Source organism: Amphiprion ocellaris, chromosome 22 (genome assembly GCF_022539595.1).
Source record: "Amphiprion ocellaris isolate individual 3 ecotype Okinawa chromosome 22, ASM2253959v1, whole genome shotgun sequence".
NCBI lineage: Eukaryota > Metazoa > Chordata > Actinopteri > Pomacentridae > Amphiprion > Amphiprion ocellaris.
The window spans coordinates 19,279,838-19,296,555 of record NC_072787.1 but is presented as its reverse complement, the minus strand read 5'-3'; the positions used below and the strand labels follow the sequence as shown (position 1 = coordinate 19,296,555).

Here is a 16,718-nt window from a genome sequence, read left to right as displayed (position 1 = left end):
ACTTTCCTCTTGTTTTGCTGTTTCTGCTTGCTACCTCTGGGTTGCTGGACTTTTGTTAGAAAAACAAGCTGATTTTAATATTTTTACCGCCATACACTTCTTCTTTACTTTTGGTGCTATCTGGTTGGAATTCCTATCCTGGTTTTGTCCAAATATACTTTATCAAATCCATAAGGGATGAATTTTGACTCATACTTGATCATATTTCAAATAGTCTCTAAACAAAGCTGTATTTGGTAATTCTTGTTGATCTCTAAAGTGATCTTTGGTGCTGTTTAACATGACTTTACCCACAATTGTTGGGTCCAATCTCCTACCGGTCTGGATCTCCTTCCTTAAACTTTTTTGCAATTTACCCAGCTGTTGAAGATGAAAGTTGGAGGATTGTTTTTAGTGATCTGACCAGAAAGTGGCCTTCGTTGGGCAAAATAAGCGACACCATCTTGGCCTTTTTCCTTGAACTCACTTGACCTGTCTTTGCCATTTTTTAAAAGTAATTTATAGTAGATGAAGAGTCAGTTAAGATTTCAGGTTACTAAGCAGAGCCCTAAACAGAGAGCAGTTCATGCCCAGGTGTAGTTTAACTTGTAAATGATGGAGGTATTGCACTAAACTTGACAATGAGAGTTTGTCTGAAAAACCTAATTTAGTTATCTAATCAGACATTATACTGAATCTATTATTTAATGAACCAACTGCCAGTTTAACATTTTATAAAATAACTTAATGAACCTCACTGAAGTTGACTAATTAACTGCCCACATATGTTCAGGAAATAGGGTGTAATGTGTAGCTGTGTGGTAAACAAAACTGCCTCACAGGATCTTTGTAAATGGATCAAGACACAAACAACACATCTTGTTCAAGGCAACTTAAATAAATCATTATGTGCAAACAGCTGAATGACGTCTTGCAAGCATATGTTGTTTACTTTGTCCGACTGCGGCCATCAGGTAGCATGACCTTCAATCTGGCAAACCAGTCAGGTGAACATTATCTTCAGTTATTTAATTAGCTGGATTTTAGCAACACAGCAGGGCTCAGCAGATGATACACACGTTTGACAGATATTTCTATTTTCCCAGAACTTTCTTTATATATTTGTGGGTTCAAGAACAATTTTATACCACGTGTTGTTTATGTTATACGATTACAGTGATCTCTTAAAACATTTTAAATCAGTAAATACATTTTTAAAAATTACTGCAGATTTCCTGTAAGAGATAAAGAATAAATAATGTTTTTCTAACAATCAACTGTTAAATATGTTAATAATTCCTCATATTTCATTTATAAGTTGACAAAAGGCATTTCAGAGGTTTCATTTTGCATTTCTAGTGCAGTAGTAGCAATATTAGTATCATTCTACGCAGACGGTTGTAATTTTTTGTTCATTTTCAGGGCAAAATATTTGCAGTACTTGTTAGCAAAATGAAAACAAATCTGGTGAAAGTTTTATGGCAAAATGCCATTTCAAACACTGCAAATCTAACATTTCATTACACCTGGAGCCTGCAAACAAACTAAAGAAAACTCAGCCTGGATATGAATGTGCAGCTGCAGGATTTGAAAGGAAACTCACCTTCGTTGGCATCACAAAAGTCTTGAAAGAATCCATGAACCGTTATTCCGTGTTCTACATCATGACGGCCATTGAACGAACTGCACAGTAACAGTGTATTTCGGGAGGCATCATCGTGGTTAATTTGCTTAATCTTTGCTCAGAGTTAATCTACACTGCAAGTGCAGCGCCTGTAAATCCTCTTGGGGAAGGTGTGTCACACAGACGCAGGCAGAGCTGTCACTGCAGGCCGAAGAAGTGATCAACAAGGACCACACAGTTATTTGGCTAATTATATATTTAATATCAACGGGCCTCTAACACATTTGTGCATGCATTTTAACCTGATGATGTGTATGTTGCCAGCTGTAGGGGGAACTATGGCAAAAATCTCACCAATATTTGAAGTGCTTCAGTTTTTTTTTTCCTTGAGCCTGAAGTAGGAAGCGGCACAGACTAAAATGTGAGAGGGTGTGAGAGATGTTTCTCTATCAGTGACAGCAGATGGTAAATAGCCATCCACTTGTAATTTTCGTGCAGGTTGTAATCTCATTAAGGACCACTTTAGGTAATAAGGATTAAGGGGCTCTTCATTCTCAGGACCCTCAGAGAGGAACACTTGTTTTCAATGGAAGGAGAAAAAAAACATCCGGTTATTACCTCTAAATAATCAGATTATTATTTCAGAAATTATATCATGGATTCCTTTTGTCTCTGAACACTTGCTCTGACCCTGTGTGATCTGAACACACACACACTGCATGAGCAGAAAGTTAAAAATAACTCGAACATTCTTATAATAGCAAATGCACAAAGACTTTCACAGCCGCCACTAAAATACACATGTAATGAAATAGTGCTAGTGTTCTAGAAATACAATTAAGTTTAGAAGGGTAGTGGAGTCCAGTAGATTAGGTTGAACCGTATTACTGAGGGTATTAACTGGTCATGTATATCCTTAACCATGAACTATCTCGTGTTGCATAACAGTTACCAAAACTGGACTGAACTGAGTCTATTTCTGTATGGGATTAGTGGACAAGGGATGACTTCATTCCACAGTAAACCTGGGGGCTGAAGTGAAGGAATCAAAGGAATATACAAAAGTTATTGGGTTTCAGCTCAGTATGAAAGGATAAAGTGATGACACTCTATCATACTGTGTCATTTGCTGCTGTCAAAATATCTCAGGTGAACCACGGAGGGAAGGATTCCTGCCGAGCCCGACCAGACAGAGGTTCAGGAAGGCTCCCGTGACCTGTTAGCAAAACAAGAGCGAGTGCAAAAATGTGAAAAATCCTACAAAAGGAAGCTGGGGAGGGGATTGGAACAATGAAGGAAGCTCTCAGCGTAAACAGGTAGGCCTGAAGCCTGCGTGCCCCTCATTCCTGGCCCTCCACTGCGGAGATAAGAGGCAAGCAAATGCTGAGGGTAAAAGCGGCTGGTCGCACTGATAGAGCGGCGCGGATCCTGCCAAACACACCCGAATCGGACTGGAAATAGGCTCGAGCCGAAGCCCTGCACTCGATGCAGCATGACAGGTAGCGGCAACAAATGTCTGAGGCGCCATTTGTCACATAACCTTCCACGTCAGAGTTATAACGAACCAGCTGCTGATATGAAAGCTGTTATTTTCCCTTCACATGATTACACGTGAAATCACACGCCGCCATGTCGGAGGTATCTGTCTCCGCGTTCCGGGTGTACTGCAACCCCCCGCCACGCTCTATTTTTAAGCCCTTGCGCCTATACTGCAACTAATTGGCGCCAAGTTAGATTCAAACCTATGTTGTTAATGGGAAAAAATGTGTGATATGTTTTGGCCCTTGTCCCCTTTCTATATTTGGCCCAGCGTCCTCCATGCAGCTGCTCCTCCAGATCCGTCCCCCTGTGTTCCCATCAAACACCTCCTCAGTCTGCATATATTCCCTCAATTCAAGAGGCTCCCGCTTAAAACGGCAGAAATACATCAGCAGCTACGTAGAAAATAACACAAGTTTGCACTGATGTTGAACTAGCATCACATTAAATGAAATGGTCAGCTCGTTTTTTGTTTTTTTTTTTCCTCCAGCCATCAGAACTGGTTAAAATTCCTGGCATTGCAGCTGTCAGGAATTCAATTAAAAGCAATACAGCTGCACCGTGGCCAAAAAACACTCGCTTTAATTTAAAGTCGGGCGGTTGATCCTGCAAATATGATCTCTTTTTACCTCATCTGACACCCAAAATCACGCTTCAAATTCCAAAAAATGTGCAATAATGTTGACAAATGCCATTTTTCCTTTGGGGGGTCGTTTGGTGCGAGCTAAAAAATGTGGCTTGGCAGCAGTTGAGACGCAAACATGCTTACTATTCGAAATTCCATTCAAGTTACATCTATTTTCCCCCCTCGACTTCCAGTGGAATTCCCAGATTTTGAATGAATCCCTGCCAAACGGGACTCGTAAGGTCACACCACCGCCCGTTCCCTCCCCTACAAAACCAGCAGTCAGAGGTCCCCACCCCGTCCATTTTGAGCGCTTCGTATCAGCTGTGCCAAGCTTTTAATCTGCCTGGTGACATCCCAGTGTTTCCTGCATGGGACAGAGGCAGAGATAAGCACACTCCTCTGTGCCGTAAATCACTCCACACTCCCACTCATTCCCCCATATCGCCATTATTCAATTAGGCCACGCTCAAACTGACCACAGTTCTTGGTAATTAGGGCTGGACCTTGTTTTCATGCTCCATCATCTTTTGTTCTTTCTGCAACATCTGCTTTAATTGTTCAATCACAAACATCCATGAAGTGTTTTTCCATAACACAGCATGTATTGAAGTATTTGTGCAGTATTTATTAACCTTTTAAACTATGATTTGTCTGTAGTCTAAGAATAAAATAAATATCTGCTGCAAGTTTACTGAGGATTTAGTTTCTCACCCACCTCCTGCTTAGATTTTCATGTACAAATCATTCAAATGCTGCAATTTGTAATTTATTATATTTAATTATTAAGTTTTATGTATTTAAACAAGAGCTGGATACACCTCATTTTAATAACTCACATTACACATTTGTTTTGCTCGTAAAACCAGAGTTAGCCTATATAGCATCTAGCTTCACCAGCTGACCAGTCTGGCTAATGTTAGCTAGCATTAGCATTAACCTTGTTAAATTAAGCAACAACTACGTCACAAAAAACGAAACCTTTTATTAAACTTCAAGTTGTGAAACTGTTTCTAAATTATTAGCAATTTGTGGCCTGCGTTACGGGGAACTTTAGAATTTTCAATCATGTTAGAGGGTTAACTAGCTAGCTTGCACTTAGCCTTCACTGGCATTTAACTGACATAATATTACAGCACATTTCGATTATTATAAAACAGTCACACTACAGAAACAGGGGTGCTTAAAACGTGAGAAAATGTCTAAATAAAAGGGTAGAATTTCCTAAATCATTAAGCGGTTAACCCGCATTGCACCAATCTTCACTAGCTTACTAGCTTCACTAGCTACCAGTATGGCTAATTAGCTAGTATTTACTTTAGCCAAGCTGCTTTGTAGCTGAAAAGTATTTTTTAATCAAAACTGAGAGAATACATACTTGTAGAGTCATTACTACATTACTAAACGTACTATATGAGCTTTAAATTTTATGTTAAAAAGTAAAACATTAGCTAATCGGGTGGCTAACATTAGCAAACCACTAACAAGTTTACTAGTTAGTAGCTAGTTAACAGTTAGCCTTGTCAAAATTCCCACATTAGGTGTATTATGGTTTATGCCTCTAATGTTACAAGGCTCACACTAAAGAGAAGATGGCTAATGTTGAACCTTTTTTTAACAAAATGTTCATTGTGTTAAAGGACAGAAGAACCCTGTGGTTGTCTTACTGAACCACTTTATGACGGAAAGACTTTCATTTTCTACCACTTGTACTCCCTTGTATTTTAGAAACTACAATATTTTCTTCTCCCTAACATTTCTTTATGAGCTGTAGTTACTTAACTTTCTGTCTGAAAGTCAGTTTATTAAATATCATGTCTTTAGTTAAAATTCCCCAGCAGTACAGAGCAGTTTAAATTTCCTCCCCTTTTATTGACTATAGCAGTAAAATGCTGCTCACAATTTATTGCACTACTAATAATTACTGCAGCATACAATATAGCACTGAGTGGAGCTATTCTTTGCATAATAACAACTTTTATAGACATTTTGCTGCTGATGTTGAAGCCTCATTTTGATTCAGATTCATGAATTACTGCTTGAAGTAAACCAGCTAAATACATAAATATCCCCTCATCTGGGGCTCAGTTCTGGTTTTGTTTTCTATTCTTACTATTTAGAAGAACATTTTCTCAGAGCAAAAACTATATAAAGACAGTAAATTTTCACCATAATAAAGACTACAGGAGGGAGACTGTGAGCTAAAAAAAAACTAATTATATAAAGGAGGCAATGACAAAATACAATGGAAGATTAGAAACTGTGTAGAGAGCCGGTGTCTTTTCACTGTCTGCAGATTGTGAGGATACAGCACATCAACAACCAAGTCTCTCAACATAAATCTAAACTCTGATATGCCCAGAATGTGGACTATTATTCTCCTGGGTGCAGCGTCCTCCTCGCCGCAAGGGCTCAACACCACATGGCTGTTAGCTTTGGTGGGTCCGGGCTGAGGGCCAGTCGGCTGACGGGACAACCGGGCCCAGATAGCAGCCCGGGGTGAGGAGTGATTTATCCGTCTGCGCTCGCATCAGACAACCTTCCCCTGATTAAGGGTCAGTTACTGAGCGCAGAGGGCGAGACAGGCGGCCTCCCAGCGTGAGACGCTGGCATCCTGACCGCCACACAAATGGACTTTCCAGACGCTGCAAGCAGCACATGCACAGTGGACACACACACTTCACATGCACGCTTTAACCGGTAGGCATATACACAGGAATGTGCACGTAGTCGTTATTTCTGCCCTCTCTCCTGTATTGATACACCCTGGCTGACACACACACACACACACACTCACTGGGAAGCCAAGATAAAGACTTACCGAGTTGGCCTTGACTTTCTTTCACCCGGACAACAAAAGGATGTGGTGAATGTGAGTCGCCCACTGTTTGACTCGTCTCTGTGGGCCGTTAAAGACCAGTTTTCCTGATGTTCAGAGTTCACAATCAGGTTACTGCCTCCATCAATTTCACTGGCGATGGTTGTCTGAATCTAAAGGAGTCCTGCCAGAGAGGAAAAGCACCCAGGTTACTTTTTTAGCCTCTTGAGATTAATTAATTCAATAAAAAAGGTTTTGTTATTTCTGTTTTGCATTTTCTCTTTAAGATTCCTAAAGTTTAGCCCTCTCACAACCCTTATTTTAGTTGTAAATCTGAAATTTTAAACAGCTCACTTTGTGCATCCTTCTACAGTCTGTGTTGTTTTGTATTTCTTTGTTGCTCGTAAAAACACAACTCTTGCTCAGAATCTCCATTTTAAAATGAACTAATATTTAAATCAGGCAGAGCACTTCTGATTGAGCTGGAAATTTAACTTCTTTCCAGTTCAGCTGCTGAACTGTGCATTAAAAGAAATTACAGTTGTTGCTTTACTCGGAATTTAGTGAAGTAACGAGGATGGTTTGAATGCTGTTTGTCTTGATCATTGCATTTATAATAGTCAGACTGAGTTTATTCACCCGCCAGGACAATTTTTTGAGTTGTGATTACACTGTAAAATAACAGCTTCTGTAACTGGAGTACCAAAAACTACAGTAAAATAACAGAATATAGCCCTCTCGAAAAATTATAGTAGCTTTCCATAGTTAAAATACATTTTCTAGTTTAAATTTTACATGAAATAATGTGTAACTTCTGACTTTTTAATGTTTAATGAAATATATTTACATTGGTACAATGAAATTAACTGTAATATATGTAAATATAATTGCACAGACAGGCACAATGATAAAATATCTGCATGATGATAAAAAGTTACAGTGCGTATAGATAGTACACACTCATAAAAAAACTAATTAATTTAACATTTTGTTGTGAAAACTTCTGTAATTCTAGAAGATATCTCTAATTTAACAATTGAATCTATGGAAAAATTCCAGATATATCAATACTTTTTTGTTAATTGTCACTAATTGTATCAAACTTCAGAAATTTACGGTATTAAACTAGAATTTAAAAGTTTCATGTATTAAGCAAAATTGAAAATATACGTGGAATTACAACAAATTTGCAAATGTAGTTTAACCGTCTTTATTATTCAGAGTATTTAGGTTTTTAATGTCATTTTATCTCATACATGTAAATCTGCAGTCTGTTTTTAGTAATTTTATTGATATTTCTGTGTATTTTAAAAAATGTGGGGAAAAAATGTGGTAAAAACAAAAAACACAAAATTAGATTTTTTTTTTTTTTTACAGCAAATGTGAGACTCAGATTGATTCAACGTCTCAATCAAAGATACTTCAGCAACTCATTGCCTCATCTCCTATTTAAAATTAAATTAAAATTGTCATTTCTTACCATAGAATTTACTCAGTTTGAAGACATAATTTATGATTTTTAAAAACCATCACTGCTTTCATGTCTGGGAGAGCGACACAGATTTTCACACAGCGACTGGTCAGATAGCAGCTGCTGAGGGAAACGGTTATCAGCACAGATTAAGATATGAACAATACTCCATACAACAATCATCCGCTGGTTCATATTTTTATGACCATCTGACTTTCATAGTCTCTGCCACGGCCGAGGAAACGGGACAAAACCAGGAAATGGTGATGTCAGATGTAGAAATTATGCAATATTCAGAGGAGTTTACTCCACATTTCCATCAGATTTCTGCTCAGAGACCAACTTCCAGATGGCCTGGACTGTTCGGAGGACTAAATGCAGAGAGTGATGCCATTTATGCAGTCAGGGGTCTCTGGTAAATCTGACTTTTAGCTGCACAAAACATCACATCACATGTTCATTTTGATTACCAGAAGCAGCCAGAGTATGCATGATTTGAGTTGCCATATCAAATAATTATCATCACCGGACAGGAGCTGCCTAGGAATAAACTAAGAAAAGAGCAACTCAAGATTTTTACTCCACATTATTATTAGGCTCACAATTCCACTAACCTTATGATCCTCTAACAAGTTAATGAAGTTTATATGAAGAAAAACATAGGGAGGAATGCATTGAGTCAAGAACAAAAATGTTAAAAAGATGAAATGTGAAGAAAATACAAAATCGGGTGGTCTTTAAGAACAGTTAGTAAGATGAAAAAAATTACTTTCACTTCTTATTAATGAGAGAAAAGTGTCACTCTGATTTTAAATATACAAATCCTGAATAAACAAATAAACAATGTGTTTCAACTGATATTGTGTTATTAAAAAAAAAAAAAAAAAAGGAAGCTATTATGATCTGTGAGTGGAAAAAAATTGGTCATCTGGCAAGATTTTTGCTTTTTACTAGATTTTAGTTATGCAACATAAGTCCAATAACAATAAAATACCTTAATAAATTTCATATAATGTACATTTATTTTACAGTAAATATCCTTGAAGTTATTTTTTCTTAATGTAAAGGGTTCTAAAAACATATTTATACACAACAGACAAAACAGTATTTAACCTAACCCCCCTTATTGGGGGCACTAAAAAACGGGCACCAAAAAATATTGTTTCATTGTCTGAAAAAAACCCCAAAAATTCAGCAAAAAAATTCCCCAAATTTCTGAAAATTTGCAAAAACCTGCAGGAAGAAAATTCCAATAATTCTTTAAAAGTTTCCCTTAAAAGTTTTATTTTTAAAAAATCCCCCAGATTTGGCAAGAACATTCTTGTAAATATTTTTCAAAAAATGAGTAAAAATCTTCCAAAAAATCCTAAAAATATCTAAAGTGATTACATATTTATCAGTAAAACTTCTAATATTTTCTTTGAGAACATTCACCAGAAAATCAACCAAAATCCAGCAAAATTTGCTGGATTTTGGTTGATTTTTTGTGAATATTCTTAAAGTAACATTTTTAACATTTCTTTTTTTTCCCACCAAAAAATGTTCAAAAATTTCCCAAAAATGTTGAAAATGTGGACATCAGAAGTTTCACTGTGAAAATCCTTTTTTCCCCCCACATTTTCCAACTTTAAAACGGGTCAATTTTGATCCACAGGACGACACAAGGGTTAAAAAAAGAAGCTGGTATAAGAAAAAACTATTTGAAAAGACAACAATAATAATGCATATACATCATTAGTGCATCAGAAAATAGACAGGAAATTTGATAAAGTATTTCTATTCTATTCTATTCTAAAATGTAATAATCCACTACGACCTGACCCTGTTAATCAGTATAAATGAGGCCTTTTTCAAAACATAATATTTGGTTTGTTCATTATATGAGATTTCTGACACTCTATACAATTAAATAACATTAAAGAGTCCTCACGCTTTCTACACTTCAAATGATTTGCATAATGTCACATAAATACACATTATCATATCATGTTCCACCTATATTATGTAATTATGCTATCCGTGTCATGTGTTAATGACTTAAATTGTATTACAGCAATCCACTTCAGTGATCTATTACCTTAGAAGTAACGGCAGCAGGGCTGGAGCTTAAAATACACCGGTGGCGTGCGACCGCAGCAGGACTTCTGTCAGGGATTACTGGGCCACGTCACCTCACCTGGATCCATATGGGACCCTGGCAGCCTCACGTGCTCTCACCTTCCACGCTCCCTTACATTTCCCCAAAGGACTGTGGTGACCTCGCTGCTCAGCGCCACTTCAAAAACCTGTGGTGGCTTTTTACTCGCTCCTTTATTCTAGATATGAACCGTCCTCAGATAATGTCACGGGATCATTAAACCGTCAGTGACAAGCCAAATTTTTCCCCTTATATTTTCTAATTTATGTGTCTCTAGCCAGCCGATACATGCAGATATTCCCATAATCACCTATTGCTTTATAATTGCAGTAAAATGTATTGCCTCAAGTATATCAAGTATATTTAACTGTATTTAAACTGAAAGGTAGAAAGGATAAGCACACAAAGTGAGAAAAAGTTGCTTCAGACCCATTTTCATCATAATTACTTGACATAAATACACTACATAATCACTAATTATGTATTAATCAGTCAAAATGCACGACAGGTATCCCTTTAAATACTCTATAATGACATAAAGTCAAACTTATTAGTTGATAAATCAGATTTAAAGAATTATTTTTTACAAAACATGTGATAAATAATGGCTAAACATCTGCAATTACAAATCTAAACATTTTTAATTCATTTATGAATGTTTTAAAACAATGCTGAAAATCACACAAGCCATTTAATTTAATGGTATGTTGCTAAATTATGAGGGATTTTATTGTGTAAAACATAATTGAAGTTGCATTTTTCATTTCAAGCAATTTCAGCAAGAAAGAAAACACATTTCCTCAGTTTCTTAAAGTTGTCTCAGTTACCAGTCATATGTTCTTTTATAATTTTTTTTCTAGATGAGGCCTGGTAAAGGTTTAAAGTGACCAAACCTCATGTCGTCCTGTGCACAGCTGACCCCTGGTGGCTGCAAACAACAACACAACCCCACTTCCTTTCAGCCTCTGGGTCCATTTCTGCAACTTTCAAACAAAAAACAAACATGAAAAACCATGTAGAAACACTGCACATGAAAATTTCCTTTAAGTGCACGGCAGATTTCTGACAGACCTGGCTGGACAAACAGGACCGGGCCTCATCGGAGGAGACAGGACCTGCAGATGGAGGAACCCCCGGTCAGCTCCTGGGGAAACTGGAAGTGGACTGTTTGCTATTTCAGTAGAAATGTGTTTGATATTTGTTTGAAGTTCATAATCCCATAACATGAGCACAAATACTCTTCCTGTGTAAGAGACAGCCTTCAGACTGATAGTGCTGCTGAAAAATAAAAAACAGCAAACAGTGTCTAGACATTGCTGCGCTGTAGTTTGACTTTATTTAAACATGAATCTAAAAATACTCTTAAAATAATCTACAAATTCAAAATGGTAGACTATTGGTTTTTCGAATGAAATGGATGAAGTAGCCATAATTTAGATTTTTTGGTTCATTGTTTTGTTTAAAATGCAGCATTTACATTAACTTCAATAGATTAGTATTAAAAATCTTCCTTGAAACTGAAATAAACTCATGAAAAACAGACAAACTCAATTTTAGTCTTAACAACTAAGAAAAGTTTAGTCAAATGTGTGTAAACATGAAAATAAACCCATAAATAACAAATAAACAGACTATTGTGCAATCTATTGACCACTTTTATGTTTATTAGTGCTATTTCATGCTATCTATAACTTTTAGCTAGCTATTTCAAACATTTATCCATTCACTAAATTTAGCTATTAAATCTTTTATCCATTAGCAAACTGTTTCAACAACTTAACTAAATTTAATGAATTTCATAAATGTAATTTAGCTAACTATTTCAACAGTTTATTCATTAATTTGAGCAATTTGCAAATTGTCTGCCATTTTTAGCATTTCAGTGAATTGACGCTATCCACAACTTTTAGCTAGCTATCTCAAACATATGTCTGTTAACTAAATTTAGCTATTAAATTTTAGCAAACTGTTTCAACAATTTATTCATTAACTAAATGTAATGTTTCATAAGTTTGTAGCACTTTCAGCTAGCTATTTCAACAGTTTAGCTCATCTGATCAACTAGCACTTTTGTCATTTTTAGTTTTTCAGTTAATTGATGCTATCCATAACTTTATATTTTCAAACATTTATCCATTCGTTAAGTTTAGCTAATAAATCTTTCATCCATTAGCAAACTGTTTCAACAGCTTAACTAAATTTAATGACTTTCATAAATTTATAGTGCTTTTAGCTAACTATTTCAACAGTTTATTCATTAATTGTAATTTTAGCTTTTCTGCCACTTTTAGCTTTTCAGCTAATTGATGTTGTCCATCACTTTTAGCTAGCTATTGCAAAAATGTATCCATTAGCTAAGTTTAGCTATTAAATTGTAGCAAACTGTTTAAAAAATGTATACATTAACTAAATTCAATGTATTTCATAAGTGTATAGTGCTTTTAGCTAACTATTTCAACAGTTTCTTCATTAATTTGAGCAAATTGTCTGTCATTTTTTCACATTTTAGCTAATTGACGCTATCCACAACTTTCACCTAGCTATCTCAAACATATATCTCTTAACTAGATTCAGCTATTAAATTGTAGCAAACTGTTCTAGTTTGCTAATTAATGCTATCCATAACTTTAAGCTAGCCATTTTAAACATTTATCCCTTTGCTAAGTTTAGCTATTAAATCTTTCATCCATTAGCAAACTGTTTCAGCAAGCTATTAACTAAATCTAATCTATTTTATAAGTTTATAGTGCTTTTAGAAAACTATTTAACAGTTTACTAATTCATTTGAGCAATTTACAAATTCTCTGCCATTTTTAGCTTTTCAGCTAATTGACGCTATCTACAACTTTTAGCTAGCTATCTCAAACATATATCTGTTAGCTAAATTTAGTTATTAAATTTTAACAAACTGAACAATTTATTCATTAACTACATTTAGTCTATTTTATAAGTTTATAGTACCTTTAGCTAAATATTTAACCATTTATTCATCAATTTGAGAAACTTGCAATTTTTCTGCTACTTTTAGTTATCAGCTTATTAATGCTATCGATAACTTTTAGCTCGCTATTTCTAACATTTGTCCATTAGCCAAATTTAGCTATTACAGTGTCAAATGGTTTCAACAAGTTATTCATTAACTAAATGTAATCTATACAAGAAGTTTATAGCATGTTTAGCTAACAGTTTATCAATTCATTTGAGAAACATAATATTTTTGCTACTTTCACTGTTTCAGTTAAATGACGCTATCCCCAGTTTTTAGCTAGCGGTTTCAAATATTTTTGTTTGCAATTCTTACTTGTTTCATATGTACTTCTACCTAGCTTTGAAAAACCTTTATACATCAGCAAAGCTACTTTTAGATGTTCAACCATGCAGTGCTTGTAGCCAAATGCGGGTAGTCAATAAAATATACCCAAAAAAGCAAATAAACTGGCTTTAAAAACATTTATACATTAGCAGACCTACTTCTAGATGTCTTACTATGCACGCAGTACATAAAATATACCCACAAATAGCAAATAAACGGATTCTATAAAATGCAAACAAGAAAAAAGTGTCAGCTACTCACATAGAAACACATGGATGTACAAGGACACACTCATTCACACACAAATACAATGAGACAACAAAGGCAGTTGACCCGGGTCATGACACTCTGCCCTCTCCCCCTTTATTTAGACTATATTTTTATGTATTTTTATTTTTTAGGAAGTCCTACCGGTGATTCCCAAAATGGGGAGAGTGGTGTGAATTTCACAGAGCACGGCTTCCTCTCGGATAGAGGATGTTCCCAGCCAATCTTTCATGGATGGAGCAAACAGGAGTCATCGGAACGAGGAAGTGAGGACAGGTGCTCAGTGGAAGATTCAGAGATCGACAGAAAGACAAAAACAACAACAGACAATGAGCCACATTTATCTGCTGCTGCACCTCCGGACTGGTTTTACTGGTATTAAATGAATCAGCTTCATCCCTGGACGTCCAATCTTTAATTAAATAAATGAGTGCTTGGAACATCCTTTGTAAGCGTCAACTGTTTATCCATTAGTTAAAGCAGTTTTGCAATTTATGTACCATTTTGTTTTTTCAGCAATTTGAAATGTTTATTTTAGTAATTTCACCATCTATTGATGTGTATTTTAAACATTTATCCGTAAGTGTGAGTAGTCGCTGTTACTTTCCTTTTTCCTTTTTCTTCAGTACTGGTTTTAAATTGAAGTTAGTCATTAATGATGGTGAGTTAGTCACATTGCACAATGTTCTTTGTTACTACCAGCATTGCTGCCTTTCCTTACATGCTTCCGAAGAAAAGAGGTCCAGAGCCAACAGGGAATCCTGAAACAAGAGGACAGAAAACTTTGAATACAGCAAAGTGCGGCTGTACTCCGCCAACACCTTTTAGCCTCCCAAAGAAAAACACAGCGGAGAGGAAACTGACTGCTGATGTAGTCATCTTATACTCAGTACCCGCCTGGACACGAGCTAAAAATTGTCCTGAATGCCACGAGGGGATTCAAACAAAAGAACGGAGAGTGCTGAGCTGATCAGGAGAGGCCTGGAGTTGATTCAGCTCCCTGAGTCAATTCCTGACTGTGAAACAAATGTGCCAGCCAGCTTGAAAAATGTTCTCTGGCACCGAAGCACCCTTTTATAATCAGTCCTTGCTTCTGTTTGTGTTATTCTACTCATTTGTACTGCAACACTTTACTACAGCTGCATATATTCTATTCTGAAGCACCTTTTTATTCTATTTTTCCCAATTTATCACTGCTGGACTGTTGTTTGCATTAACTTTTTCCACAACTGCTTTAAAGCTGTATTGTTTGAAATATTAAATACATTGCATAGAGACCTTACTACTTATTTTTATAGCTGCAATGTTACATAAAACAGAATTAATTTAATATCTCAGTAGTAATCTCACAGGTTTGCACTTTGTTTTTAAAAAAAAAAAACAATACTCGATATATTAATGATCTTTAAATTACACACATAATGTCTCATTAAAAACAACTACAGTAATGTAAAGTAGAATTTAACCAAAGGCCGTGTTATGTGTGACCTTCAGTTCCATTTTGCTTGGTCATTTTGTGCTGCATTTTCAGCGAGATGTGATTGATTTTTGTTAATTTTTTTTCTAGATGGACGATAATTTGTGAATTTGAGTTGTGCTTTTTGTCTATTTCCATGCTGGATGAGCAATCTTATACACCACTGGTGACATTTGAAAACTTCCACAAGAAAAGAAAACAAGAATTGCACAAAAGCTGTTAAACCAGACAACGTTGCATTGCAATAAAAATACTTCAAAACTCATTTGCGAATAATCCGTGTGAATTTTGACACGGCAGCTGACAGCCTGACGCAAAAAAAAGAAAAAACAATGTGAAGGTACCTGTGCAATTTATTGACTCACAAGAAAAGTATTTATAGGTGAACGTGCGACAAAAGCGGGGGACTGGAATCAGAAGAAAAATAAACTATTGTGTCACAGCGTTGTGTGGAGATTGACTGGATCTGTGAAACTATATATAGTGGAGCACAACTGGACGGTGGTGTGACAGGCAGAGGCCATAAAAGCGATCAGGCCAGAGAGGGACAGCATATGCCTGGGATTATGAGCAACCAGCCCTGCTTTAGACGAGGCACACACCCTCTCCTGCAGCTGTCTCACATGCTGTATTTGCAATCTACTATCAATGACTTAATCAGTTTGGGCCCTCGCAGCCTCTGTTTGTTGCTCTCAACGAGGAATCTTCACTCCCACTAGTTTGCGGGGAGCGTTTTGATTCAAGCGTGACTTTTATTTGAACCCAAACACATTCAAATGACAAATAAACATATTGAGGAGACATTTTAACAAAAGAAACAATTTGACTCTTGCTATTGTGAAAAATGCTAGCTATCTGAGGCTCAGACGCCAACTAAAAAGTATTTTCAAGGCTGATCAATCTTTTTGCAACAGTTTAATTTATTGTTTAGATTCTAAAATGCAACAAAGTAGTTCAAAAGTACCAAAAGTTACCAAAGATCAGCTTCCTTTATCCAGCTAAAGCTAAAAACTGTAAAAATATCACAAACAACATTTTTTGTAATTTTTCGTCTATAAATGGCATAAAAGACTAATTTTGGCATTATTTATAACTGGTTTACAAGCTGCAACCCAGCTTAAAAGCCATTAATAAGAACAAATTTGTAGATGGTGAAAAACCTCCTCACTTTTATTAACGGTACAGTTAAAAAAATGGTGTTAAACCATTAATAAATCCTTATTAAATTGTTTTTTTGTAAGATAAGTTGTCATACAGTCAGTGATTTTCAATAACCTAGCAAACCAAACACTGCTCCTATGATGTCTTGAACATATCTTTAAGGCTCCTGTTGTCTTCATTTACAGGCACCAAAAAATATTGTTTCCTTGTGTGAAAAAAATCCAAAAATTCAGCAACAAAAATTCCCCAAATTTTTGAAACTTTGCAAAACTTTCAGAAAGAAAATTCCAATAATTCCTTAAAAGTT

At 35.9% G+C, this 16,718-nt stretch overlaps 1 protein-coding gene across 3 annotated transcripts in view; it reads right to left on the bottom strand.

Annotated features, from left to right (window-relative positions):
- Nucleotides 1–16,718, bottom strand: part of LOC111567830 (oxygen-regulated protein 1-like) — a 57,712-nt gene that overhangs the window by 9,296 nt on the left and 31,698 nt on the right. The window contains exons 3-7 of one of the 3 annotated variants that reach the window (XM_055007129.1): nucleotides 13,918–14,534; nucleotides 11,265–11,364; nucleotides 11,087–11,176; nucleotides 6,589–6,769; nucleotides 1,583–2,819 (exon numbers count right to left, since the gene is read on the bottom strand). The gene's annotated coding sequence lies outside the window, so the exon portion shown is untranslated. The remainder of the gene's footprint in view (nucleotides 1–1,582; nucleotides 2,820–6,588; nucleotides 6,770–11,086; nucleotides 11,177–11,264; nucleotides 11,365–13,917; nucleotides 14,535–16,718) is intronic. The other 2 variants (XM_055007130.1, XM_035947635.2) reach the window with 2 other exon arrangements.